Here is a 27,903-nt window from a genome sequence, read left to right as displayed (position 1 = left end):
TGCACTAGCTGCTTTCTGTTAATTGGTTATCAATTTGATCTCCTTTTCCCCAGCCTTAATGAGTTTACCAGGCTCAGTTTGATGTTGACTTGCCTGCCTAGCCAAACACTGGTGAAATCACACTGGAACCACAAGTTGTTCTCAAGTCCTCGAGGAGACTGCTTCATGCACTTCTGCTCTTTTTTTCTTTTCTCTTGTCTTCTGACAAGATGTAGAAAAAATACTGTTCATTTACATTTGTCTCATAACTAAACCAGGTACCAGCCTTCTAGAGATATTTGTGATCTTTCTAATTGGATGGTTCAGAAGAGCTTCAAGAGAGCTGCTTTGCATTATGAAAACTTTGGGGCTTAAAAAATCCCATTTGGCAGTCTTGCTGCCTTTCATATTTTTCACTCAGAAACAATGAAGGGTGTTATTCTCTGCTTCTCTTGGTAGAAGTATTCAAGGGCTGTACCAGGAAGCTTTTAGCAGTGTTCAGACCTATTTTTTTAAATCTCAACCTGCTCCAGAACACACACAAACATAGAGGAGTACCCATTTTTTGCATACAGTTAGCAATGTGAATTAACATCTAAGAAATGGTAATGTCTGGCACTATCCTGTGTTATTAATTTATAACAGACTGAAGAATTGTGGCCCAATAACATTGATTTGAATTCTGGGAATTACAAAGACTGTTAGAATGCTGCTATCATGACAAAGGAACTGGAGTGATCCTGGTATCTACAGGGATGCAGCACATCATTAGGAAATACAAAACCTGGGACAGGATTCACTTGACACCTCATACAAATACATAAACACTGCCAATTAGTATGTGTTTTTCTGGAAAACAAACCTTGTTAGACAACCCCTTCAGATTACAAGTTCAATTGCTAGAATAAACTGATTGATTTATACCAGCTAGAGCATGGGTTTGGTTTTATTTCTGTTTTTTTCCCAGGTAGCACTGAATGCCAGCAGAGCATAAAGCACAAGGAAGCAATGGCTGACCTCTAACATAATGATGAACACCAGTGGGAGCCTCACTACTGACTGGTGACCCTCAGAAGGAATTCCTCCAGAGACCACTTCCATGGCCAGTATTGGTCACATTTCCCTCAGGGTTCCAAAAATAAATGGTAATATCAGCTACTTGGTGATTTTTGCAGCTAGCACAGAGACTGATACAGACAAAAAACATGAGGACGTGACAGCCCTGCCAGGTCACTTCATGATCAGGACTAAACATGGTCTAGAACTCTATGCAAATACAAGGAAAAGGATGACTGGGAAATTGATGAGTTTGTGCTCAAAAGCACTACACATGAAAACAAAGTTGATATTATCCTGGACAACTCAAAATGAATTCCCAGTATAGTACCTAATCCTTCTGTATTTCACAAGGTAGACAAATATGAGAGTAACATGGAATAACCTTGTTTCCAGCTTTTTAGAAGCACATTGAAGGGAGCAGAGAAAAGATACTGAGGAGACAGCTGGAAAATACATGATGATGATGAACTCAATTTGCTTCACTTATCAGATTTAAAACTGATAGACTGGAGGAAAATGTCTTGTATGAAAGAGCTTCCTTGTCTAGAAGAGGAAGATGGAATTTGAAAAGGAACCCTGAGAAATTCAAATATACTTGTTTTTTACAATTAAGTCAATCACACACTGGGACAAACTATTAAAGGAACAGAATATTCTTCATTTCTGACATCTTCAAATCAAGAAAAGATTCCTGCCTGGAAACCATGCAGTTACACAGCCAGCACAGGGATAAAAGGAAAAAAATTCAGTAACTTGTGATAGAAGTCAAAACTGCTGACATAAAAATCCTAAATACAAGAATGTTCAAACTTTTACACAACCATTCTTTAACAAGCTTAGTTTGAGTTAGATTTTAAAAATCCATTGTAATATATCTTGCTGTAGAATTATGCATTCTAATTGGAATGGGTCCTCCAGGAGAATAAAAAAAGACAGAAGATTTCCATTGTCAAATCCCAAAAGTATTAGCTTAGGCTTTGAACCCAGTGCTAGTGTGGAGAGAAAAACCCTGATGCAGGGAATAAAAACCTTTCCAGGCATCCATATTCTCCATTCTCTTGCACTTCTTATAGGCAGTTTAACTTTTTACTATAGTAAAGTTCTAACTTTTTACTACACACAGGTTTAAGTGAAAAGAGAATTGGTGAAAATGTATACATGGACACATAACTTTAATTATTATCAAAGGTTTTCATGTAACTTATGAAAAATATTCATGATATGAAAATGTAAGTAAACAGCATACGTATATTTTCATTTACTTCTTTTTTCTTAAAGCATCCTGGAATCACCAAAACATACAAGGTGACACCAAGTCAGAAGGCATCATCTACTTTTTCAAAATGTCATTATAGAAGAATCAGGAAAAAGCAGCTGTATTACAAGTCACCTTTCCAGCTCTCACAAGCAGACTATTAATGGAGAAAACCCTTTACAGTGCATTACAGGACCAAGGTCACCTGGGAAACCTTAAGGCCTCCCTGGCTACCCACAAACCCAACTTGATTAGCCCAAATAACCTCCTGCCCTTGCCAAGGGACTGATGCAAAGGGAAGGTTTTCAGCAGACTGCTAACCTGCTGCCCATGCTTTTCAGATGATGTTAAACAGACTGAGGTGGCTGAGATTTACCTGAAGGATGCAGCTTCTACTCTACACTCTTCACCAGTGTCTGCTGGAATTACCATGAGCATTATCACTGCATTGGTAGCCACAAATTATCTACATGCAAAGATAGTCTAAACTCAAAGTTTGTTTCTGGACTCATGTCTCCTAAAAATGAGTGACTTGTCTTGTTCCTTCTGACTGCCATAAGGGATAGAAAGTTTCCTTAGAAATAACCACATACCACCCATTTTTAACCATTTTCTTTAGAATACAATTAGAGTAAATCCACACTTTCAATATGTGCATGAATGATGAACTCTGTATGTTTTCCCCGTGCAGAACCCTCCATCTATTCCCATAAGAGCAAGCAGACTGACCTATTAAAACAGCTTGCTACAAAAAACAAATTACATATAAAATATGAAATTTGTGAGAAACTGGTAAGGTTTCCTTCAGTGTCTTTATTATTTCTGAGCTACCAACTACATCAGAAAGCTGGAGAATGTTTCAGTGCATCAGCTACAGGTTATATTAAACTTCTAGACTGTGGGTACCTCATAAAATAAGTTGAGGTGGGAAAGGTGAAAAGAAATGATCTGTATGCTGTAACCATTTCTTCCACACATATATATTTGGTTTCAGATTCTCTTTATTACATCCTGTGTGCTGGTGAGGAAACAGGAGGAGGATCTTTCTGTATTTGCCATAAGCCTTTTGAAGATATTATGTTTGTTTGTCATGAATCTCTGAAAAGTCCTCTGATTCTACACTTATGTTGCTCACAGGAGAAATATGGTATTTTTGCCATAATTTTTCTCAGTGGAATTCAACAAATATGGGGGCACTCACTGAGTAAATTGGTGGGGTTTACTTTATGATTTTTCTTTCCTTTTTTTTTTTTTTTTTTGTTTGTTTGTTTGTTTGAGAGAAAGAAGTGAATTCTGACTAATGGTGAGAAAATACATCCCCCCCTTTTATGGATTCTCTGTAACTCCTGAATCTCTCCCCTTTGGGGATCTTTTTTATCTTTATGTTGCTGACGAGAGGATGTCAATTATGTTTAATTTTTTGGCTTTCTGTTCTTTTAAACTGTCCCCACTTCAAAATTTTCAGCTGGATAGACCTCTGCATAAAACTGAGCTGTGAGTCCAGACGATGAGAACTGATAATTAGGAGAGATCTGAAAATGTCACTTGTACTAATATGGTTTATAAATATTCTCTCTCTAATGCTTAGATCTGTCACCTGAAATAAAATGCAGTTTTATGAATTACTTTAAATTAATTGTATAGGACTTTAAATTAAATAATTTTAAAGTTCTCATTATATACAAACAAGTGCACATAATTCAGCATTATCCTAAACCATCGGTGAATTTAGAGAGCCTTTAATTTTGTTAACATTTGAACTATATTTCTGCAAACTAATAATTATAATATGAATCTTCAAATATGCATATTTTTCATTTATTACAAAGAAGACCCCTCGATTTCATTATTATTATGGATCTAGAAAGTACTTTGACTAAGTCTAGAAGTCATACATAGTATTTGCTCTGAGTCCCTGCAAAGCTCAAATTAAGTAACAGCTTTAATTGTTACTAACTTGCCCTTACTAACTTCCCAAGACAGCCTTCTTGCATTTTTCTCCATGGCATTTAATTTGGTTTCAGTTAAGAAATCCTTTAATGCCCCCACACCTAAGTTTAATTATACCAAAGTTAAAACGAAGACTGCAAGTTTCCACAAAAGTAAATCAACAACAACAACAAAAAAAAGCAAACAAGTGCTCTGAAAAGCAAAAGGAAATCCAGATTACAAGTGTGCTCAGCAAAAGCTCCAGAAATCTAATTCTGTGTTTAAACAATTTTAAAACACTTGCCTTCAAGTTCAGAAAGCATTCTGCCTTGAGTTAGAAGTTAATGTCCCTTCAACCATTCCTTCAGATATGACAATGGTTTGAGGAAAGAAACGAGTGGATTTTATCAGTAATCCTCACCTGATCATGGCTATAAAGGGACCTGGAACAAACTACAGAACCCCCTCTACTTTTCCACAAAAATAAAAGTTATGGCAAACTTTTAATCTTTAGTTAAGGCAAACATCATGGAAAAGGTATCTGAAGATGCTCTCTTTTCAGCAACCTCTCACTCCTTAGGAGCTGCTAGAACCCTCTGTTCTCTAGAAACTTGATGCTAGGAGGCGCTGAACAATGTTATCAGTGATGAAGAGGGGAGATGACAGCTTGCAGCAGCTCACCCCGTTAGGCACTGGGGATGCTCACAGAAAGAATGACAATGTTAAGCATTGGAAAATGTTAAGCAAGGTCCTAACTCCCCAGTTACTGGCTGGCATGCACCCAGAATTGGACAAAAAAGAGATGAAGACAAAGTAAACCTCTGCATTTTATGCTTACTTAAAAAGCATTGCATTTTAAAGCCCTGCTTATTTTAATACCTTTATATTGTTTCCACTTATCCACATTCAATTCTAAGAGAATGAGCATGGTGATACCAAATTTTCCATTAGAGCTACTCACAGGCACAGTTTCTGTCCACAGCACGAAGCACAGAACATGTACTGCAATTACCCAGTCATCTTACATTCAAATACACCAGTTGGAAGTATTTGTGAGAATTTCTCACATTATAATGCTTTAAGTATATGAATTTCTATTACAAATTTGCTATTACCCCTTACATTTGAACTGAAAGAGTCTTATTGCTTCATAAAAAAAAAAATCCATTGGGAAGTGTGGTCATTCCACTGCTAGGATAGAATTGTATTTGTGAATAAAGCTTCTTAGACAGAGAAAGATGCACAGTCCAAGTCTCATACCACTTCTACACTGCCTTCATCACATTGATTGAACTTAAACCTTTTATATCAGCTTAACACTCCAGCATAATTGAACTGAGTTCAAGGGTTATTATTTGCACCCACATAAGGAATCAGCATTTCTTTTAATGACTCAAACACACTGTCCAAGGATCCAGAAAACTACATACTTCCCATTCCCTGTGTTTTTTTGCAGATAGATACATATGACACACACTTCAAACAGTCAGGAAAGTGACAAGAACTGATTCCACTTAATCTGGGTTGGTTTTTTCCCCCTCATTCAGACTGTTTAATGCAGCTGCATCAAGCACAGCACAACCTCTACTTGTATGAATTCTCAATTAGTTATTCCTTGCTTTCAGGTACTGTAGCCACTAAAACAATTTAATTCCATCTGACTTCAATTGTGTTCAAATTATAGTAAAAAGGAAGAAGACAACAAGCTGTAAATATGAAAAGAGACAGAAAATCATTGAGAATCATGCCTTTATGAATATTTGATGAAGAAAGGTTAGATCTGCTGCTGGTAAATTACAAGAAATTATGTCCATCATGTGACTCTGTCAGCAAAGGTTAATACAAATAGGTTTGGATTTAGTTGAGATGACAACGAGGATTAAAAAAGATTTGTCCTGTCCTTGCAGCAATTAGTTTTTCTCCTATTATTATTGTAACAGTTTATCGTTAGGATTATGGTAACAGAACTACTGCTCAATGAAATCATTTTGTTTTTCATAATACTGTGGCAGTTTTGCAATAAATTTTTCATCTCTACTAATCCACTTCTTTATTGTGCATTTGCCGAAGTAGAGAGACAATCATTAACCCATTTCTTGCCATAAATAGGTCTTGTTTTGAGTGACAGAAGTTATGGGTGCAGCAATGCTCAGAGGTTCCACAATCACCATTCTCCATCGGGGCAGCAAGAGAGGAGCTGTGGATGAGGTGGAACATCACACAAGACTCTCTAGACAAAGCCAGTGATGAAATCTGATCTAGTCTGCAGTCATGGGATGGAAATATGGAAGCTGATACTGCTTATGTGTGCACATCAACAAAAAGGAAGAAGTCTTGAGAATCACACCCTTCCTCCCAACATTGTCAGTGCTTCAAAGAACAGGCTAAAATTTTAACTAAGTTCAAATGTTACATTTGCTTTTGTTTCGATAAATTGCTTTAAATACAAAATTTTGCTATCCCGGAGTCCATATTTTCTTCGCTCACTCTTGAGTTTGAATGTAAACTTTTCAGAATATATGTAAGGTGAAGTAGAAATTTAATTCAGATCTTATTTTACGTCTGATGAAAATTTTTTGTGTAATCTCTTCTGATGAAAACACAAATTAAAACTCTAGAAGTACATAGTCTGTTAGGTGCACAGAAATGCTAGGAAGTGTTAAAAGTGACTGGCAAGTTCCTAATTGGAATTGGCATGCTGTGCACAGCTGATGGCCAGCAGCCATACTTTGGTGGTGTCCACTGAGAGTTACTTCTTCAGTTCCATATACTCCTTCCACACTTAAAGCCACGTCAAAGAAGGAAATTTAACACATCAGGAAGCTTGCTAGATTATCAAACATCTAATCAATAACATTGACAACAGTTCTGTCTAAAAGCATTGGGGCAACCTGAAGTAAGACACAGAAACAGACATCCAGGACCTCTGCCAAGAGTGCCTTTGACCCAGCATTTCCACTCCAGACCCAAGGGGCACCGTGGCTCCCTTCCCTCAGCTCTTCCACATAACCACTTTCCAGCTGCCTGGTTGAATAAAATGCACCCTTCACAGTAGCTCTGACCCAGCTGAAACCAAAACAAATTAAATAAACTCCCCCAACCCTACTAGTGCCACAGCCTCTGAGGCATGAGAAGCAGTGATTCAGGTCATAAAGCTGCTACTACCCTGGCTGCAGGCATCTGATCCTTGGCATAGATTGGACTTGTGTAAATCTCAGCAATCTTCTCAACCTTATGGGACTCAGTGGGATACAAATGGCTTCTTCATGTACTAGGCTTGCTCACAGAGATTTGAGTTACCTGTGGAGCAACTTTCCCACTCTCTGACATACACCTGGTGGTCCTCAAAGACATCGTGACAAATTTCCACTCGCCAGATTTAATGCTCTAAAAAGCACCCACATTTTATTGCTCGAGTTGAAGTTAACTCTGAAAGACAGAAGACACGGATGCATATGTCTTGAAATACCTCAGGTAGCATTAGGGAAATGAAGTGCAATGGAAAAAACATTAAACTCATAACATATGCAACGTATCAAGTTTGACTGTTGTTCCCCTGCACTGGTAAAGGCAATCTATCTTAAAAGAAGAAAAAAAGGAAAAAAAGAAAAAAAAGAAAAGTGATCAGTCTGTTCTGAAAAGAATCATCTCAAAGCACAGATATACTACACAGGAGTCTTGGATCAGCATATAAACTTCTGAACATGTTGGCTGCTATAAAAAAAAATAAAAGTCAGGAAAAAGTACAACAGGGACATCCATAGCTATTAGCTAAAATATACACATAACCCCTAGAAAAAGAATTGCATGTCACAGGACAGGAAAAATGATTTTGTCATGTTATCACTGACTTGTGTTTAGCCTTGAGACCAGGCAGTTTTTGAGAATAATTTTTCTATGTACTGTTAAAGACAATCCATGGAGCACAGGTTATTTTAAGGACACGATCCACATTCCACAGCTGCATCAGTCACTGAATTTTTTAACTTTTAAATAAAAATGTGAATATTGCTTTCTGATTGCCCAAACTGTCACTTTTTCAAAGACTGGCAAATGAGTCCCCAGAGACACAGTCCTTTAACTTAAGAATATCTTTTTACAGTAATATCAAAGTAAAAGAAAAAACAACCCCAGGCCCTCAGCTTTAAAGACAACATAATGAGATCAGAGATTCTGCCTGCAAAGAAATTAACTTATGGCTGATTAATGAAAGTAACCTTAAATAGTAGGCATATTGCCAAGAATTGGATATCATAACAAATGGCTAGGAAATAACAGACAGCTTTCAAGGGGGTAGAGCATAGCAGCCTAGAAGAGATATTTGAGCAGGATACTGCCTGGAAATCTGATCTCTGATTCTTGGAATGATGGTATAATTCATATCTGCTATAAAATCTTCAATAAATTCCCCTTTTCCATGTATCCTATACTAATGTAGATGATGGATTTAATTAATTGCTGGTGAATAAACAGTGCTATATACTATGCATAATAAAAATATTTATTGTTATAGGAATTACCGAAATAAAAATAATAAAAAACCACCACCAACAAAATCTGCCATGAACCCTAAAGAACTTCAAGTACACTAATAATTTGTTCCATTTTATGTCAGCAGTATCTTTTGTTAATTGCTATAAATCATATTGGGTACCTTAGGACTCATTCAATTACCATTGCTTCCTCCTCTTTGGCTGGCATAAGATCAAGCCCCAAAAAAATGAGGTTACAAAAGGTATTCAGCTGCTCTCTTTGACCTTCTTGCTACCTTTTCTGCCCTCAAATATGCTTGATTTCATACTCATACCCTTACTTCTTTACCCACAGTTCCTTATTACATTATAGTACATCAATCATTTTGTGCTCCATCAGAAAAATGTGCCTTAATATTTTATTCCACAGGATTGCTCAATTTCTTTTACCATAAATGCTGAGGTCTCTAACAGATGTAAAACAATATTTGTTGTTTTCCTTTGAATTAGCTTTGCATATCTTCAGCTTGTTTATCTTGGTATTTGAAACTAAACCTCCCCAAAAGATAAAAGTGCTGTTTGGATTGTGATTTATTTTCTTCTCCTTAAGTTGTTATTAGTAATTAAAAGCTTCTAGGCACATGAACTGTGATGATGATCATTATGAACTGTTTGTGTGCTTGTCTTGATGCTTATGTTGCCTTACATGATAAAAATAGTTTCATTTTTACCAATCTGGATGACATTTTTCTTGCCATTTTTGCTTCCCTACCTTTCTTTAAAATAACATCATAAGCTGTCCAAAAGCTGGGGGAGGTCATTTGTGATGCTTTTTTCAAGCCCCACACTGATGTGAAATAACAAAAGGACTTTATTTACAGTGAATGTGGTTTTTAACAGGCTTGGTGATATTTTCCAGCTCTATCTACCAGATAGTATTTAAGGTTATATATTAGGACAAAAGAGAGATTCCTATTGGGCTGTAAGAAGGACTGAGATGAAGTGGCATTATTCCACATGCCTTTTTTCCCCCTGTTTAGATTAATTTAAATCTCCAAATTATACCTTTAAAAAGCTTCATACCTCCAGTTAAAGTCTTCAAAAAAACAACCTATCTTTTGCTACTTTTAATAATTCAGCAGAAATGTTCTCAACACTTGGTGCTTTGTTGTACCTGAACTCTTTCACTGCCCCTGGAATTTCTTCATGATTTGCTCAGTTGTCTATAAAATAATAGGGGTTTGGTCACCTGTAATAATCTCAGCATCAGACAGCTCATTAAAGCACCATTTCTGTCATTCTGTAACTGGAGTTTAGCTATAACAACTACAATTAAGGTTTTTGTCTTCATCTTTTTGTCTGGTATCCAAACACTGCCAGGCTTTGTTCTTGGTTGTTGCAGTTATTATCTTTTACCTGGTTTTATCTCTGATTATCTACCACTCGCTCTTTTTAACCTCCTCTCAGTAGTTTTTCAGCCCCTCAAACCTGTTCTTAATTGCCAGCCAGTGCTCTTGTCTCTACTTTATATCCATCAGAGAGTTTATTTCTTAACTCATTCAGCCCTTCACTTTCACCAGGAAAGGACTGGAGACACTGCATCCTTTGAGCTTGTGCTGATCCTTCCTAAAATGAGGGAATGGTGGGAGAAATCTTAAGTGCAAACATTACAGTCTTGCAAGAGGCAAGATATCTGAGAAGAAGGTCACAAATCTACTGTCTTTTACAGGGGAGTAGACTCCAAGCTAGGAAACACTATAAACCTCAGCAATTACTAGGTTTATAATTATCAGTGGACAAACTTACTATTCAGGAATAAAAGGAAAACATCAGAGCACTAAATTAACCAAAACACACATTCTGCTGAAGAATGAGCAACTGAAGTACTGGTGTAAATTTATGGAAGTCTTTCAAATTGGGATGTTCAAATTAACTTGTATGATGGTGATGCTACAAGAGAAAAAAACCAATACAAACCCAACACAAACAAGCCAGTTTGGGTTTTGGTTTGTTTGTTTTTTTGTTTTTTTGTTTTTTTGTTTTTTTGTTTTTTTGTTTTTTTTTTTATTTTTTTTTAAAAATAGTTTCATCAAATATATGATATGGTTGGGAAGCATCTTATCTATTGACATTTAGAATAGTAAAAAGGTATTATGTATGTGCAGAAGGGAGTTAATATCAATTAGATGCACCATACACTTATTTCAAGACACGCTAGTATTGATCACAGCAAAAATCTAGCAAATTAACTGCAGATCAGATTGCTGCCTTCTAGGAAGATTTTTTTGACTGGAAATTCAAAACTAAAATAAAATCAAGACATTTTACTTATTCATACCTAAGTACCTTAACCACCCTGCACCTCAATAAACTGTTAACCCCACAAAATCTTGTCTGCTCTGGTTCTGACTCAAAAAGTCACTCAGCATGAATTCATCTTCACTCATAGGTCCCAGCAGAATTACTGATCCTCTTAAACAGAGATCCATACAGTCTCCATAAGGAGGCCTGGAATGTTTAGCAATTTGTGGAATAACACATAAATGTAATATTGACATGAGTGTATGCATAGAACAATTCTATAGGAGCTTAAAGAAGCTCTGCCTGCTCTCTGAAATCAGTCAAATTATCCATAGCAACAGAAACTGCTACAATTTGTTATGAGAAAAGGGTTTTCCTGGAATAAAATGAAATCATTTCAATATAACCAGGTGAGGATGGTAATTTCAGTTGTCTGAAGGAATGGACAATGTTTTATTCTTTATCAGTGGCTGTCAGAAGAACTCAAGAGTATGATATTATCAGGAGGGTTACATTCAGCTCTCAGAATTGCTCATGTGTGGCTCTGTATTTGATAGCTGAAGAGGAAACCAGGCAACCATACATTGGTTTTCATGCACTTCCTCTCAGCCTAATGCTGGACACACAGATCTGACACAGCTTGTAATACTGTGGCATGTTGACAATCATCTTTTTGTCATCAATCTTGTATTAGCCTCACTGCTTAATTTCCTGTGTAAATGTGCACCACACTCTTCTGTAAGAGCATACACTACATACCATGTCCTATGAAAATTAGTGAAATTAACATGAATAAAATGAGCAATGTCATGCCCTACCTCTTTGTCATGCCATACTTTTAATGAATTTCTATTTTAAGGAAAGAAAATAGAAGTTTCAACCCTCAGAGTATCTAAACCAGTTCAGAACTGAACCTATCGAAACTCCTACTCCAGGTCTGTGGAACACTGAATCTACACTGATGTAAAATACAATTTCAGGCTCTTAACAGTGATTGCTGTCAGTGAGCTGGTGCTGCAAACTACACAGATGCAATACAGAATTGCTAGTATAGCTTTCAAATATGAAAACTTGTGTTTTCATGCTAGTTAAGACTTGGCATGAATATGGCTATACATCACTTTTATGTTCCTGTAAGACAAATGATTTAATTGCACTGCACCTCCATAGAACCTGATTGAGACACTGAACAACCAAATGCTTTGGTGCATGTCACCAAATGCAGGATTTGCCTGATAAAGGCACTTGAAAAGAACCACTGCAGGTAAAAAGATCACTCCAGGTTGAACAGACACCTAGAAAGGTAGAAAACAATGAAAATGCTTTAATGGTTGGAAACTCAGACAGTTAATGGTTTGCATTCTAGCTGGACATCAGTAAGCAAGTAAGGTACCAGAGAGGTTTAGAATAGAGCATCTCAAGTGGTCAATATGCTGAAGGGCAGGGCTCCCATAGAGGTTGTAGGAATGGGTCAACAGGAATCTCATGAAATTCAAGACAGGAACACACCAAGTCCAGCAAGTGGGAAGGAATAATGATACGGGACTGGCTTGGGTATAGCTCTGCTGAAAGAAACCTGAAGGTCTTGGTAGCCAGCAAGTTGCACAGAAGGCAGAAGTCTCTCCTGGCAGCAAAGGCTACCTGTGGTAGTAAGGGAAGCATGGCCAGCAGGTCAAGGGAAGTCATCTTCCCCCTCTACTCAACAACTTCATATCAAATCTAAATAATAAATACAGTTTGAGATTTTCCAGTACAAGACAGAAGCTGATCAAGAGAAGCAAGCTCAGCAGAGGGCTGCTAAGATGGTTGGAGGCTGGAGCACCTTCTGTCAGAGAAGCTGATGGAACAGGGCTTGTTCAGCTCAGAGAAGGAGCTGACTCCTTTAAGGGGAGTCCTTTAAGGGGACTTGACAGCAGCTTCCTCGTATCTCTAAGGAAGTTGGCAAGAAAATCTCAGAGCCAGGCTCTCCAGGAGAAGGAAACAGATACAAAGTGAAACGAGAGATTCTGAGCAGATACAACTCATCCCATGAGGACAGCTGAGCAGCAGAACAGGTTGCACTAAGAAGTTGTGCAGCCTCCATCCCTGGAAGTTTTCAAGCTCTGACTGGTGAAAGCCCTGAGGAATCTGATCTGATCTCCCCCACAATAATGCTTTGTGCAGGAGGTTGGCCTGGAGAACTCTTGAAATCTCCTTCCAATCTCACTTATTCTATAAACCTGTGAACTAAAGTTTTTGACTGTGTTTCATTAAAGACATTTTAAATGCAGGTCTCAGAGATGTAATCTTGCATCTGCTTCCATAATAATAGACAACTGAAACCTTCTTATGTTGCAGCTAAAAATGTTGATTTACTTCCAACTTCCCAATGCAGGATGGGCAAAGAAAGAGAGATGAAAAACCCAACCTTTATTGACATAAACCAAGACAGAGTGGCTTAAGGTTTCCCAAGTATTAACATTATAATTAGGAAACAAGAGGTTTTGTTCCAACTCTGGGTTTCTCACAGCATCCTGCCTTAACAAGATCTCTTGGAATTTGTGACTACTTTAAGCACAAATTGTTCTTCCAAAGGGATGTTGACTTTTGTGGTCTATTAAGCAAGCAATACAAAACTGAACAGTGACGCAAGTGCTTCAGGCTAAGCTGTACATAAATCAGCTCCTTTTCCCCTAAAGGTTTTATAAAAGTATAGACAAGATTAAGAGTAAACTTCAGTGTTTCAGCAACAAGTGGTCAGGAAACAAAAGGAATTCATACAAGTTTGCTCACTCTCTCATTTCCAGGTGAAAAGACACCTGCTTATCTACAGAGAGAAGGAGGAAGGGGAAAAATATAGATAGTCCAGGCTTTTGGGGTGAGTTTAAATCAATGTGCATTTCCACACCTTTGGATCCTCCCTCCTGAGGAAGTATCTCCCATTTCCAGAAGTCTGAGGGAAAGACTCAGAAAAAGCTGTTTGAAGGACAAAAGGGAGAGAAGCACCAGGTGTGTAACAGCAATCACAACAGGGATTGTTTTAGCTTGCTACAGAAATCCTAACAGAAATATATCTGGGCTCAGGTGGAAAGCAAAACGCGAGAAGTTAAAACCAAATCTTCACAAGACAATTTTTTACCATGTAGAAAACCCAGAGGTTTTTGTTTATTTACTTCTAGATTGTGCTGTTGTGCACTTCTTTACTCACTGGTGTGGAATGACCTACCAAACGTTCTCCTGAAAAACAAAAGTGGCCAACAGGATAAGCAAATACAAGAAAATAACAAAAATGTGCTCATATCAGTGAAAATTCTGACTGTGTCATTTGTGGAAAAGTTTTCTATGTAGTTTTTTTTTGCTCAGATGATAAATACAAGGATATTCATGTATTCATGTAAATACAAGGATATTCACACGTATTTGAACCGTTCAGGTTTCATATGAAGTCAAGGAAGGGATGGATATGACCATTCATTTTAGGATAGTTCTGTTCTGCAGTTTTCCACTGCAGAAATTAACCTGGAGATTGCTAATATACTGAGAACAACAAAGGGCTCAGCACAGGATTACTTCCCCTGAGGTTCTTGGACACACTTTGCAAATTGTATTTCCTACCAGTGTTGCCCCTGCAGTGAGAAAGACGTCGTGTATGTTCCAACTAGACAAACAGGATAAGAAATTTTCATGAAGCTTTACTTTTTCCAACCATACTTCTTTCAGCTTGCCACACCTTATGCTAAGATGTACAGTCTTACTCAGACAAGACCCCCGTTCACTTTGAGACAGTGTTTGGTATTATATGGGAAGCATGTTCAGAATTATTCTACCTCAAAGACTAAACAGCAAATTTCGAAAATTTAAAATAAGCCAGCAAGATTCAGCCTGTACATTTCCCCCCAAAATACTGGATTACCATTACTTTTTAATGTAGACTTTACTCCAAACTGTTCTTTTCTTTCTGTTCAAGATTTCAAAGTACTCCACACACTTGTGCCAGATTCTGAAATGCCAAGAGTTATTTTCTTCTAAATAACCTATTTGCATTGATTTTACATAATGAGACTTGAGTTCAGGTATCTGTTACATCATTTTAGTGAGCTCACTATCCATAAAAGACCAAGATGTCATGTTTGTGGAATATTTTGGATGCTCCAGTCAGTAAAGCTGCAAACTGGTATGGGCATTATGTACCAAAATATTTTTAAAATAAGTCCTTTCCATTGGGAGCTTCTGCTCAGTTTGAGGTTTTAATTGTTTGGTTGATCACTGCCTATGTATCAGTAATGAAAACAGTAGCACTGAATTTTGGACAACTACAATAAAATACTTGTAATGTGTAGTGAAGTTAAAAAGAAAGAAAAATACACTCTTTTTAAAGTCTGACAATTAAAAGTTTTTTCTGCAGAACAAAAATAACTCTGCTTATAATGTAAGTTCCATGTTCCAGCTTCTGCTTCTCCCAGTTCAAAGCACTTTATAACACTGGTCCAAATAGTTCATGCTTTATGCTTGGAAGCACTTTCATTAACTATTTATGTAGGTACAGAAAGCAAGATTTGGTCCATGATAAATAATAAATCTTCAATAGATTTAGCTGGGATCTTTTCAATGAGACAGTTTTCCCCAGAAAATTCTAATTTCTTGAAACCATAAAAGTTGGTGGAAAAGGTGAGTTTCTATTTATTAAATATTTTAAAAGATATTTAGGAGACACTTCCAAATTCAAAAAAACCACCATCATTTTAACATATCCAAAACTGCCATTTGGAAATTTCAGCTAAATAGATCCCAAATACCTCTCAAAACTCACATATGTTTTGGGAACATAAAATGCATAAAGTGCTAAAGTGTCTTTTGAATTGGAGGTTACAGTAACTTTTTAAGAATTTGACTTTTTGTCCTAATAAAAAATATCCCAAATGTTGACATGTGAATGTTAGCATCACATCTGCTCTTTTAATCAATATTGGTTACTACTGCCTGCATTATGTGCAGAGACATAGGTGAATTTCTGAGGATTACAAACTAATTGGATTTTAGAACAAAGAAGAAGAAAAGCAGCCTGTTCTCCAGACACATACTGAAACTCTGCTGTTCTTTCCTCCTCAAGCCTAATTCACATTCCAAAGGTGAGATCCCTGAGCTAATGAGGATTCACTTCATGGTGTGCAGTACATAGTTTGTGTCTTTGACCTGCACAGCAAACTGGACCCTCAGCAAGGTGACCACACTCTACAGTTCTGCTTCACCAGGATCCAGCTGCAGTTAACTTAAAGCTTTCTAGATAGAAAGTGAATTTATGGCTCCGTGATTTAAAAACAGTGGGTCCAGACCATCTGCAGAAGATATAAAGAGGGACACACAAGCTCTTCACCCATTGCTTCAATTACTGGTAAAGAACTGGCTGAGTATTCTGGAGGAGTATTTGCTCTGTTCTGGAGACACAGTAAGTGCTCAGAACCTAAGAAGAGGAGCAGGATGAAACTAAGCAAAAAAATCAAAGCCAGACAAAGAACAAAAAGAATGTCACCTAGATGCCAAGACTGCAATTGGGAAAGCCCTACCAAACTAAGGAGCAAGTCCTGTCCTGTCCCACCCCCAAATCCACTGCTAAAACCTGTAGCATTCCACTGCCTTTGTTATTTAGTCTTCTACAGACATTTATTTGTGCTCCTCTGATGCCCCACCAAATACAAAACTCAACTCTAGGTCTGTTCTGAGGCAAACCCTTCTAAGATGCTATCAGCAACTCGAGAAGTTCCCAAGATCTCCCACAACAGCAGCCTCAAGGCATTCAAGTCATTGGGGTTAAATAAGCAGAAGAAATAAATAATTTTGGAGCAGAAAGGAAGCAAAGGTGCTTCCTGCAGCAAATTTGTCTTTCTACCCTATCCTGCAAAGTTCCAGAATTGAGCTAGCAACTTCTCACACATGATACATACTACAGATCTCTGTCATAAATATTACAACTACTTATGACAGCAAACAGAAGAACCTACTATTTGCACATAAATGGATTCTGAAAAATAAGTAAAAAAAAGTAACATGGGATATTTTCAGAGATGGCTTTAAGAATAAGAATTTAGAGAACTTTGTGACTTAATTTTAGCATTTATGCAGTTATAAATAGCCTGAGACATTCAAAATTGCCATGCTAAGGTATCATAAAGGCTGAGTCAGGCCTTATTGCTGCCATCAAAGACCCTGAAAAGTAATCAGAACAGAGTCATTTGTCCTTTGGATGTTGTTTTGGTACCAGCTCATTTAACAGGGTGCAAGGAACCCAACAAAATCAGTGTCTCTGCCAAGGTAAAGTTCGGGTTTGGCTTAAATTAACAAAGCATGCCAGCAGATATATAAACTTAACTGAACAGAAAAAAAACTCAGTTGAGCTAGAATTTTAAAACAGCCCAAGTGGAGAAATTTTAATTTTATATAAAAGAGGGCAGGAAAAAAACAGTGATTTTTGTCATGGGGGGAGTTTCTGAACCTGGACCTTCACAATCACAGCAAAGAACCCATGAGCATTCCCTAGGAGACCACCCACAGTACGTAGAGAATATTGCAGAGCTACATGGGAAAATAAAGACTATGAGAAAATAAAGACTATATGCCCTATTTCCTATGAAACACTTCAATATGCCATGCCTAATGTTTTCAGTTTTTCCACTGAAGTATTGGCAGACACTCTGGACCAATCTGGATTGTCACTCAAATGTCAGGACAGAAAAATGCTGGGTTACATTTTTTTTCCTTTGCTTTAAACTCAGCCATAATTTTACTGCCAGTCACCACCTCTTTCTTCCTACTAATGGTAGCCCCTAAAATCCTGAGAGGCAGCATCAGCATTTCTAAAACCAGCACTCAGCCTACCTAGGGGTGGGCAAGCAGAGGGGACCATTACACTGCTGTGACCTTGTGGCAGCTGCTTCCCACAGGTCAGAGCTGTCAGATTCCCACTTCCAACACAAACTCTCTTCTGGAATTGTAAAATAAGGTACTATGTGCCACATTACTATCACATTGGTATTAGGAAGGGTTTTTTCTCTACTAAAGGATGACAAAGAGCTGACACAAAAGGGTACATGTGACTGCACAAATGTAGCCAAGCAATCCAATTCTTAAGCAGTCAGAATGTTGTAATGGAATTATTTTCCTGAGAAAAATCTTGAGAGGCACTGGTGGGATGCTTTTATCAGATATACATATATATTTCTACTAGGTCATGCAGAAAGCTCCACAAGGTGAAGCTGGAAGGTACAAATACGACATCATATTATCATATTATAAAAAAATCCTGGTTTCCACTGTTTTCCAGAGCCAAAAAGGAAAACAAAATGTAAAAGCATGGATATGAAATATGCAGGTCATCTGAGTTAATTTGCTGCTCTGCCTCAAACCTCAGCATTTTAACACAGAAATGCAAAATACAACTTTCTAACATTCCCTGGTAAGCAGCTGCTTTATGAATAACTGGAAGAAAACCTTTATGCTTGGTCACCCCACCAGCAGGAGACAACTGGCTTTTCTCATGTAATACAGGGAATTGCAGCCAGTACTTCATTAAAACACAAGACACTTTGGCAGACATGGATGCTGAGCATTGCTTACTGTTCACATCTGTGGGTAAATGACAGCAGGCTGAAACTGTTGCCTTCCACTAAAGAGCAAGTACATGATCCAGTGCAGTTAATCAATAAGATAATGGAATGAATCAATAGCAAAGATTTTTAGGAGGTCTTAATTAAACAAACACTTGCAGATACAAATGATGTCTTCAATCTATTGATGGTACCAGGGTGAGGGGTTAAACACAAACAAAACCATCAACTTTATTTTACCAGCATGTATTTCTCTAAAGTACCATATAGCTTCTTGGCCTCTGCAATGGCCCATCACTGCATCTCTGTTCATTTTTACCAGCATTTTATGCAGGAAAATTAGCTGATAGAAAAGGAAAAAAAAAAAAAATTGGATAAATTACTGAACAATTCAAGATGTGATGACAAAATAGATAAAAGTCGGTATTACTTATTACTATTTTTTCTCTGTGAAAGGTGTGCCAGAAGTGCTAAGAAAATCACTTTCCAGCTGTAAGGTGTACAATTAGAATAATTAAAGAACACCTAAATTGATGGACCCATTAATGCAGGCAATCTCCAGTGGGCCCTCTGCACAAACACGCTAAGTCGATATTTTTGATTCCCCCAATGGTTCTGTGTTAGGCACTGTTTTAAAGAGACATCAATCTATGATGTCAGCATTTATCTAATGAACCTTCAAAAATCAATGTCAAGATGGCCTGCTACATGTATGCACCCAATTTGTCTGTTCTCCAAGGGATACCAGATAAAACAAAAACATTATAAGAGCAGTGAAAAGTGACTGTGACCACTCTACCTGACCTTGAAGATGTTAAAGGAAGGACTGAAACTTGACCTGGCTGCAGGCAGTAAATGCTGGGCTCCCAAAGACAATAGGGATTCTGAAACCTTGTACAGAACATAGATACATACACAATAGGGATTCCAAACACAAAAGAAAAAAGTGCCTTTGTCAGTCCTACAGAGTACAATGACAAATATGTTGTTGTTGTTTTTTAAATTACTATAATCAGGATTCTTGAGGATAACAAGATTACCTCACCTATTAATGTCATTCTCATCCCTGTTGCCAGTAGTACCTTCCTTGGCAAAATTCTTTTCTGCCCCCAACAGCCAGAGTGTTCAATTTTTCACAGCTAATAGCAAGGATAGCCAGTTTCCTGAAGTTTCTTATTGCTGTTTTCTTGTCAGTGCTTAGGCTCAACTTATCCTCACTATTCTGTCCACAAGACTCCCTGAAACTGATGTTTTGACACCGTATCAGACAGAAAGTGGGGGGCTAAGTTTGCTGCTTCCTCTCCTGTTTGAATAATCAAGTGGTCTCTGTAGTTGCTATGAGGTAGGGCTGCCTCCAGCTTGTAACTGGAGGTGACAGGTACTCTCTAGCAGATGGGCTGTCTTGTAATCTTTTTCTTTATTCACAGCAACTCTGTCTCTTCCTTCTGTTCAGAGTATTTACTCTTGTTGGAAGCATGTAAACAGTTAGGGATGCCTCAGACAGTTCAAAGATGTGTTATGTGGGTGAATTAGTTGTTGCAAGATGCCTGTCTGCCTTCATTCATATGTTTCTTTCAAACGTTTCCTATTGCCAGATTTCTGCCCAATTAACTGAGGATGCCAGAGCCCAGTCCTGAGCTCCTCACACACAGAAAACCTCCTCTGAATTCAGGAAAAGTCCTCAGGAATCAGGAAGCTGAGAATCACTCTGAGGATGCTGTGATTTCTCCATTGTAAAAATACTGCACACTTAGTAGGCTTGAAAAACATTTACACTCTCTGATCAAAATACAGAGCATGTAATGTAACTCTTTTAATAAAGTTTGTTTCTCAGTACTATGCATGAGTTAGAATGAATTCAGGTTTTGTTTTGTTTTTTGTTTTGTTTTTTTTTTTTTTACAGATAAAGAATACACAGAAAGATTTCCTTAAATATGTGTATTGGACACCAACTAAGGCAGTCCTGACAAATGGGACAGCTTCTGCAAATACTGATGTCTCACAACACATACACTAATTTTTTACAATGTTTTGAGGTTTTGTTTTTTTTTTTTTTTTTTTCTGTGGTAGAAGCACTGCTGATTTGTCTTGACTCACTGCTAACACTGTGAGGCCAAGTTTTCTGTTTGATGCAATCACATGAGGACTGAATTTGATTGCTGATATTTTGGCAAATGCAGCTGGGGTTTCTATTTTAATACTACCAAAGTTCAACTCTGCTCCGTTTGGGAACACTAACTCCTTGTGGAATGAAGCTGTCCTCCACATAAACCTACAAGATTGCAGGTTTATGAAATATTCTAATTTTTAAAAAATATTTTTCTTAACTTGTGTTAAAATTTAAAAACTGCCCAAACAATCTGGTGCAAAGCACCATTAACCTTCTTAGGGATTCTGTGCTTATTTGTAATTAATTTATCATTCTTCTTTATTAAAGAGAATGAAAGTCATTTTTCAAAAAATAAGCATGCAAATTGTAAAAACTACTACTCAGTTCTTTAGCTATTTAATTCTATAAACAGCATCATAACACAACATTTGCTGTGCAAAAGGCACCACCAGTCAAACAAGCAATAATTTGGCAGCTGGCTCACATTCTAGTGGCAGAAGAGAAGAAATTTTCCTATGCTTTATAGCACCTACTTTACTCTGGCTTTTCAGAAGGTTATGTCAGGTTTCCTAATGTTCTGCAAATGTAGGACACAGATTAGGGTATGCTGATATTGGCTAAAAAAATAAAATCTAAGTGATAAAACCCAATAGATACGTTATGCATGTTCTACTGGTTAAGTTTACTGGGTGATATCATAGGCTTCTAAATGCATCCTTGGATATTTTCTGGTGAAGGTATTTTAATTTTACATGCAGGGTTTTCATTCCCTGGGGGATGCCACTAAAGGCAGGTGCCTCCATGGCACTTTGGCAGGCTAAGTTATTAACAGCAATCACTTCTGTGGAAAGACCGAATGGGACTTGAGCATAAACCAAGTGAAACCTTGTATTCTTTTAAGAAACACTTGCAGAAGGTATTTTGCCCACCTTCAGCAACTGTTGAAGGTGAAATTTGCCTGAAAGTCCTTTACAAAAGGCAGGACACGGAGGCAATAAAATAACGGGTCTTAAACTTTTTGTGAACCCAAGCCTGAGCAACAACATATTTGTACAAAAATAGGTCATCAACATCATAGCATCCCTAGTATTACTAGGAAATAGTCAACAACATCTCAGAATGTCTGCAAAAACAACCAACTATTCTTAAAGAATAGTTTTCTATTTTATTTCTAAGATTCCTGTTCTTTAGGATTCAGAAACTCTTTCATGGTCTCTCGAGAACTGGCTGCTCTAAAGCTTTCTTGAGAGATCTTTGCAAAGTGAATCTACACTTAAAATATTTTTCGGTTGCAATTTTAATACGTGTCCTTCATATTCCTGTTGAAAAGGCTGAACTGAAACTCTAGCCACTAGACACAGCATGTGTGCTCTGGTCTTCAGAAGCATGTTATAAACACAATCTAAAATCAATAGCAAGAAACAATTACAGCATCTGAATACCATTTGGGTGAAATAAGCTGATGGTGGTAAAGCAACCAGCAGATGTATGTCAATACTTGCAACAAAGTATTCTACAGCATTTGCACAAAGAGGGGTTGAGTAAATATCAATAAAGCAACTCCTACTACAAACAGTAAAAATGATAAAATCAATATTATAAAATAAAAAGTTAGCACATAGATGAACTCTGTGATCTAGGCAGTGCTATGCTAGGAGTGTTCCCAAGTTCTTGGATCTCAGCAAAATAACACACAGTGGCTGGATCTGTCCAGTGCTTTGATTAATTAAAAAATGGAAACTAGACCAGAAGTGGTATGCAAACACTGTACCACAGAAAATAACACAAAACATATTTATGCCCTACAGCAGGAGGAATCACAGATCTACTGCACCTGCTAGTCCTGTGCACTGTCAAGAATCCATCTGATAGCCCACGACACGCTGCCAGCACTGGCTGCTTCATGGGAAGACCCTGAAGAACTTCCCATTTGTCCACTAAAAAGGACATATTAAGAATTAAAAAAAATAAAATTCTTGCTAAAAATTTGCATTAAGACACCAACCTCAGTAAATTCCTTAAAAACCCAGTAAGCAGAAGGTGAAAGTGTGAGTGATGCAAGATGCTGTCTGCAGCTCTGACCTGCATTTCAAACAGGGCTCTTTAGCCTTTCCAGCACCTCAAGTTGGTTCTGTTGTTTGCACTTCCTAGAAACTACTTTTGAAAGTAAACAAGAACTGTTAGTGAATTATTTAGCATACAAATAAACCAGCATAGAAGCCTAAGTAGGCCAATATGAACTAACTGGATTGAAATATTCATCTGTAAATAACTTTTCAATCTGCTGCTTTCACGTACAAATACTACATGGAACATTAGACACAACTAGCTTCTAGGGATATTTAGGCTCACTGGAGAGCAATTTTTATGTCTACTGGCATCTGTGGGTAGTGATATGGACTGACTGTTAATATAACCAACATAAAATTTATGTGAACACTCACTGCAATAGCAACACACTGTCAGACAGCTGGTGGTTGATGCGTAGCACATGCAGATTTTATATGCACTGTGTAAACTAACCTTTGCAATAAAGATTTAGCAGGTTTATTAGTTTAGGAAATCGCTATAATTAAGGATAATTCATAATGGCCGCTTACCCGCTCTATAGCAGTAGCTGCTTTAATTTAGGCTCTTTCTTTGAGCCATAAATAAGTGTGCTGATATCTTCTGCACAGATGTGGCATTCAACCTGTTCAAGTTGGTTGAGTTTTGCTTGTGTTTTAATCAAAAGAATTAGTAGATAAGCCCGTAAAATACACTTTGCTTGAAATAAATTAGCAAGAAATGTGGTTTAGAAGTTCTGAAACTCTGCTAGGAGCTCTTTTTTGGGAGGGGGGAGTAGAACACAGACATTTCCCACAAAAAAAGGAACACCCTCTATGCTCGTAGATCTGACCTGAGACAGAATACCAGATTTGCATAATTAATCATAGGAAAAAGCTCTGTCTGTGACCTGCGTGTATTATTTACAATCTATTCAGTTTGTAATTGAGGGTTTGACCTTTCAAAGCCCTTCCAGTAACACTGTGACTTTCTTCCTTTTGTGCACAACCCAAGGCTTCTCGGGAGAAGAATACACGTGGTATCTTCTTACTTCATTTCCTATTAATAATTCCTGCAAAACAGTTCTGGTGTCCACACTGCTTATTCAGAGGAAAGCACTCTTCCTGAATTTTCTGCCATCCCGTGATCTAAACTGGTTGGAAACACCGTGGGCTTGTCTAACCAAACACCCACCAAGCCAGGTTTCTTTCCAGCCTCTCCCCTTGGACAAAATTATATAGTCTCAGATTAGGAATTACACAGACACTCAGGATCATCACTCCTAAAGAGAAAGATTTTTGCCTTTTTTAGACCCTACAGAAAGCAAACAGAGAATATCACTCTACTGTAAATCCAACAGGGGTTCCACGAGGTGGCCTGGCTCCAGAATTCCCCACGCTCACTGATACTTCTCAGAGAATTTCCACCAACTGCACAATTACTAGAGAGGTTATTTGAGGAAATAAATGCAATAAATAATGTAATAAATACCATAAATAAATGTCCTATACTACTCTGCCCTGTGCATCTGCTTGTGGTCGCTGCTGGAGAGGGATGCTCAGCCAGATGGATCCTTATATTTCCACTCCAGGTATCAGTACTTCTGTGCAATGAAAAATACTTTAACTTGCTCTCATTCTGATGCAGAAACATCTGACTCACAGAAAGAAGTGTCCCACTCAGATACAATCAATTACAAGCTCTTCAGGGATATTCCTTGTATAAACTTCCACAGGTAAGTACTTTACTAAACATGAATTATAACCACAAAGGCCTACAATAACTGACATACCAAATTAGCTGCTCTTAAAAAAAAAACAACTCCTATGTTTGCCATTCTAAACAGTGACTACAGACCTATCCTAGTAGGAAGTTATAATTTGAGGTGTCTATAAGAAAATGATTAATAAGATGCTTGATGCATCAGCTTGAATTATCTCATCATCACAAACTTAAAAGAAATATAATCCGGATTTTCCTAACTCCAAATTATTATCCTTCTCTTTCTTTGGAAGAACCCTAGAATGGAATGTTCAGTAAAAGATTTGGATATTGAGCTTCACAGCAGGTAACTAAGCATAACAGCTCAAGGTATTACTTCATTGTGTATAAAGACAAAAATCAATGGAAAACTATCAAGCTTCATAAGCCCCTAGCCACAAAATTACTAAGGCATTGCCTTTTCTTGGGCTGGGGGGAATCTACATGTTTTTCCATTTATACTTTGTAGCAATGAAGTAAATTCCCACAGTGACACGGCAGTCCATGAAACATCATAAACATTCAGTAGCTGGGACCAAGTCACTTAAAGATTAAATTCTCTTTCCATCAGCCCAACTTACATTTTGTCTGAAGAAGGTGTACCAGCCAAAGCACTAATCTTTGAGTTATATACATTTTTTTTTAAAAGAAGAAAATCTAACAAAACTACAAGTAATCTGTTTACAATCCCCCAAGAAAATGCATGATAATCACAGTTAACAAAGGGAGGATGTAGTAATGAGTATACATACTCAATTTACCTAAAACTATCATTTTCAATCTCCTGAGGAGAAAGGAACATCATTCTACTAATTCCAGTCCAACCTGAAGAAGGGATTAATTGTGAAATACATACCTCATTAATAAAAAGATCTTGGCTAAACAAAATGTTAATTTTTTAGGCTATAAAGTAGTGCTGGATCTCAGACTGCAGAAGCAGCTTCAGTCAGACTATGGCTTCAGCTCTGCATTATCAAACACACAGGCTAAAACTCCAAGTATGAAATGTATTTACTAGAAAAATCTGTAGGGTTAACCAAGATCAACTCAAGAACACAACTGTTAAAGTTTCTATTACATCAGTATTCAATAAGAAGACATAAATTTACATGTCATTTACTATCAGAAATGTTTATATTGGATATCATGCACGTATTTTATATATAGATAGATTATTGTTGAGCAGGGACAGATCATCATAACTTTAAAATTCTTTTTCAAGGGAAAGATAGACACTTAAACCAAAAACATTCAGAACACCAAGGCAAAATGAACACTAAAGAAACATGAGCTTTAGAAACATCAACATCCCATTATCACTTCTCTGAAGTGTATTATGCTTTTAAATACATTGGATCATTCCATTCAATTTTTTCATGACTGTATGGAAGAGTGTATGAAAGTATAAAAACACCTTCTAATTCCTTTTGCAAATGCATGAGGCAGTAAAACACAACTCTTTCTTTAGCACCATTCAAAGCACAAGCACTGCGGCCACCATGTACCTTCTGGGTAAAGGCACTGCGAAAGAAGGAAAATGGAAACAAACTTTCTCTTCAAAAAGTATTTCTAAGAAGTGGCAGGAAATAACTGTGAGCCAAGATTGGAATGGAAATAGGAATGATGAGCTCTAGAGCTAGAAGTTTTGCAGTCAGGGCAAGGTACCTTTTGTCAGTATCTGACTAGTAGGTTTTGAATGTGGTAAAAACTCCTATATTAGCATTCAGTTCAACCAGGAGGAGCAATTGGCTATAGGAGGGAATTGCTCTGCTGATGGCATTGCTGCAGGTAAGCTGGGGGAAAACACAAATCTCTGTGCCAGAGGAAATTTTGAAACTTCCACTGCTTTTTTATACATTAGTTTTAAAAAGCAAATAATGCCCATGTACATCCAAAACACAATTTTCACTCTGATTTGGAGAATGGAGCTGAAACACTTGGGTTTTAGTCAGCAAAACATGAAACTGCATTCTTCATGGTGCCATGAAGCTTGATGGGAGCTGGGAGAGGGGAGCCTGACCTTAAATAATCGTATCTCAGCAAACACTTTGGTAAAATGGGAAGAGTTAGACAGTGCTGTGCTAATTCTTACCACTTTTAAAAATTTCACAGCATTTGCTACATCTTTATTAAATAAGAAAATAGAGGACTTGAACAACACATGGATCTTAACCTCTGCTTCAAAATGGTTTTACTGTTCAAGACTGCAATAGAAATTCAAGTGCTACCAGCTCCAAATTATGATCTGAAAACACAATAGAAATAGTATTTTAGAAGGTAAAAATGTATATTAATAGTGACTGGGCAGGGAAGAATCTTTAAGACTTGTGAGATAAATGGAGGAATAGTTAACCTAGATTTGTAAATATATATCTTTGTTTTTTCTCCTGAGTTGTTTTTTTTTTTTTCTCTACATAGTCCATGAAGTGCTGTAATGAACAGAAGGAATCAGAAAAAACCAAAACTACTACATACTAGGATAAAATGGCTAAAAATTATTATTGCAAAGTTAAAACTTGTTATAGCCTTGGACAAGGAGAAGCAAGGAAAAGAACCTACCCATACTACCTGGCAGAAGACCTGTGAGCAATGAAAAGCTTGTCTGAAACAGGACTCTACAGCAAGGGATCGGCAAAAGGGAAAAAAACCCAAACAACACAACAACAAACAAAATAAGAACAAAACCCAACATAAAAGGCTAAAGCAGTGGAGGAATTTAAGGGGGAAGATCCTGGGAGGTACAGATAATTTGAATTAATCCTAAAAAGCAATAGGTGATAAGGAACTTAAGGCAGGGAGGGGCAAGGGAAAAACAGGTTTCAAAACCTACTTGTTCAGTAGTTTGAGTGTGTTTGCATTGATGGCCAATATCATCACAAAAGCTCATTATGAGGCTTGTAATTACTGGAACAGCATCCTGAGGTAACCCCAACTCAATCTTCAGGACCTCCAGGGGAGGTCCATCCTCAGGAGAGGAAAATGTCCATACCACAGCAGCTCAGGGAGAGGGTGAGGAGGCCAAATGTTTCACCTTGCACAAACCATCCAAAAAACCTGTGCCCAACGCTATGCCAAAGAGGCAAAGAATTTAAAAGAAACTGATAGAGTATAAAATTAATACTTAAATAGGGCTTCTATGCAGTGTGTCTAAATTTTTAGCAAGGAAGTTGGGATTGGCACCTGTGGCTGAGCATCAGACCTGCCACACAGGTTGAAGTGGTCTTCAGCATTGTCACGTCCTTTTGTCTCAAACAAACAAAAGCATTAAAACTAAAATTAAATTTCTAAAGAATATTTTTAAAATTGCAAGTCACAGTTCTTTCTTATTATTTACAAAAAGAAATACTAGAAATTATCACATTTGATACTGATTTTTAGCACTTGTGGTTGTCTGCAACAGCTAAAATACAG

The 27,903-nt window shown here is 37.4% G+C and overlaps 1 protein-coding gene across 3 annotated transcripts in view; it reads right to left on the bottom strand.

The window, feature by feature from the left end:
- Window positions 1–27,903, bottom strand: part of FTO (FTO alpha-ketoglutarate dependent dioxygenase) — a 220,233-nt gene that overhangs the window by 10,400 nt on the left and 181,930 nt on the right. The gene's annotated exons all lie outside the window — the stretch shown is intronic.

Source organism: Heliangelus exortis, chromosome 13 (assembly GCF_036169615.1).
Source record: "Heliangelus exortis chromosome 13, bHelExo1.hap1, whole genome shotgun sequence".
In the NCBI taxonomy this organism is placed as follows: Eukaryota; Metazoa; Chordata; class Aves; order Apodiformes; family Trochilidae; genus Heliangelus; species Heliangelus exortis.
This window is presented reverse-complemented; position numbering and strand designations above follow the sequence as displayed.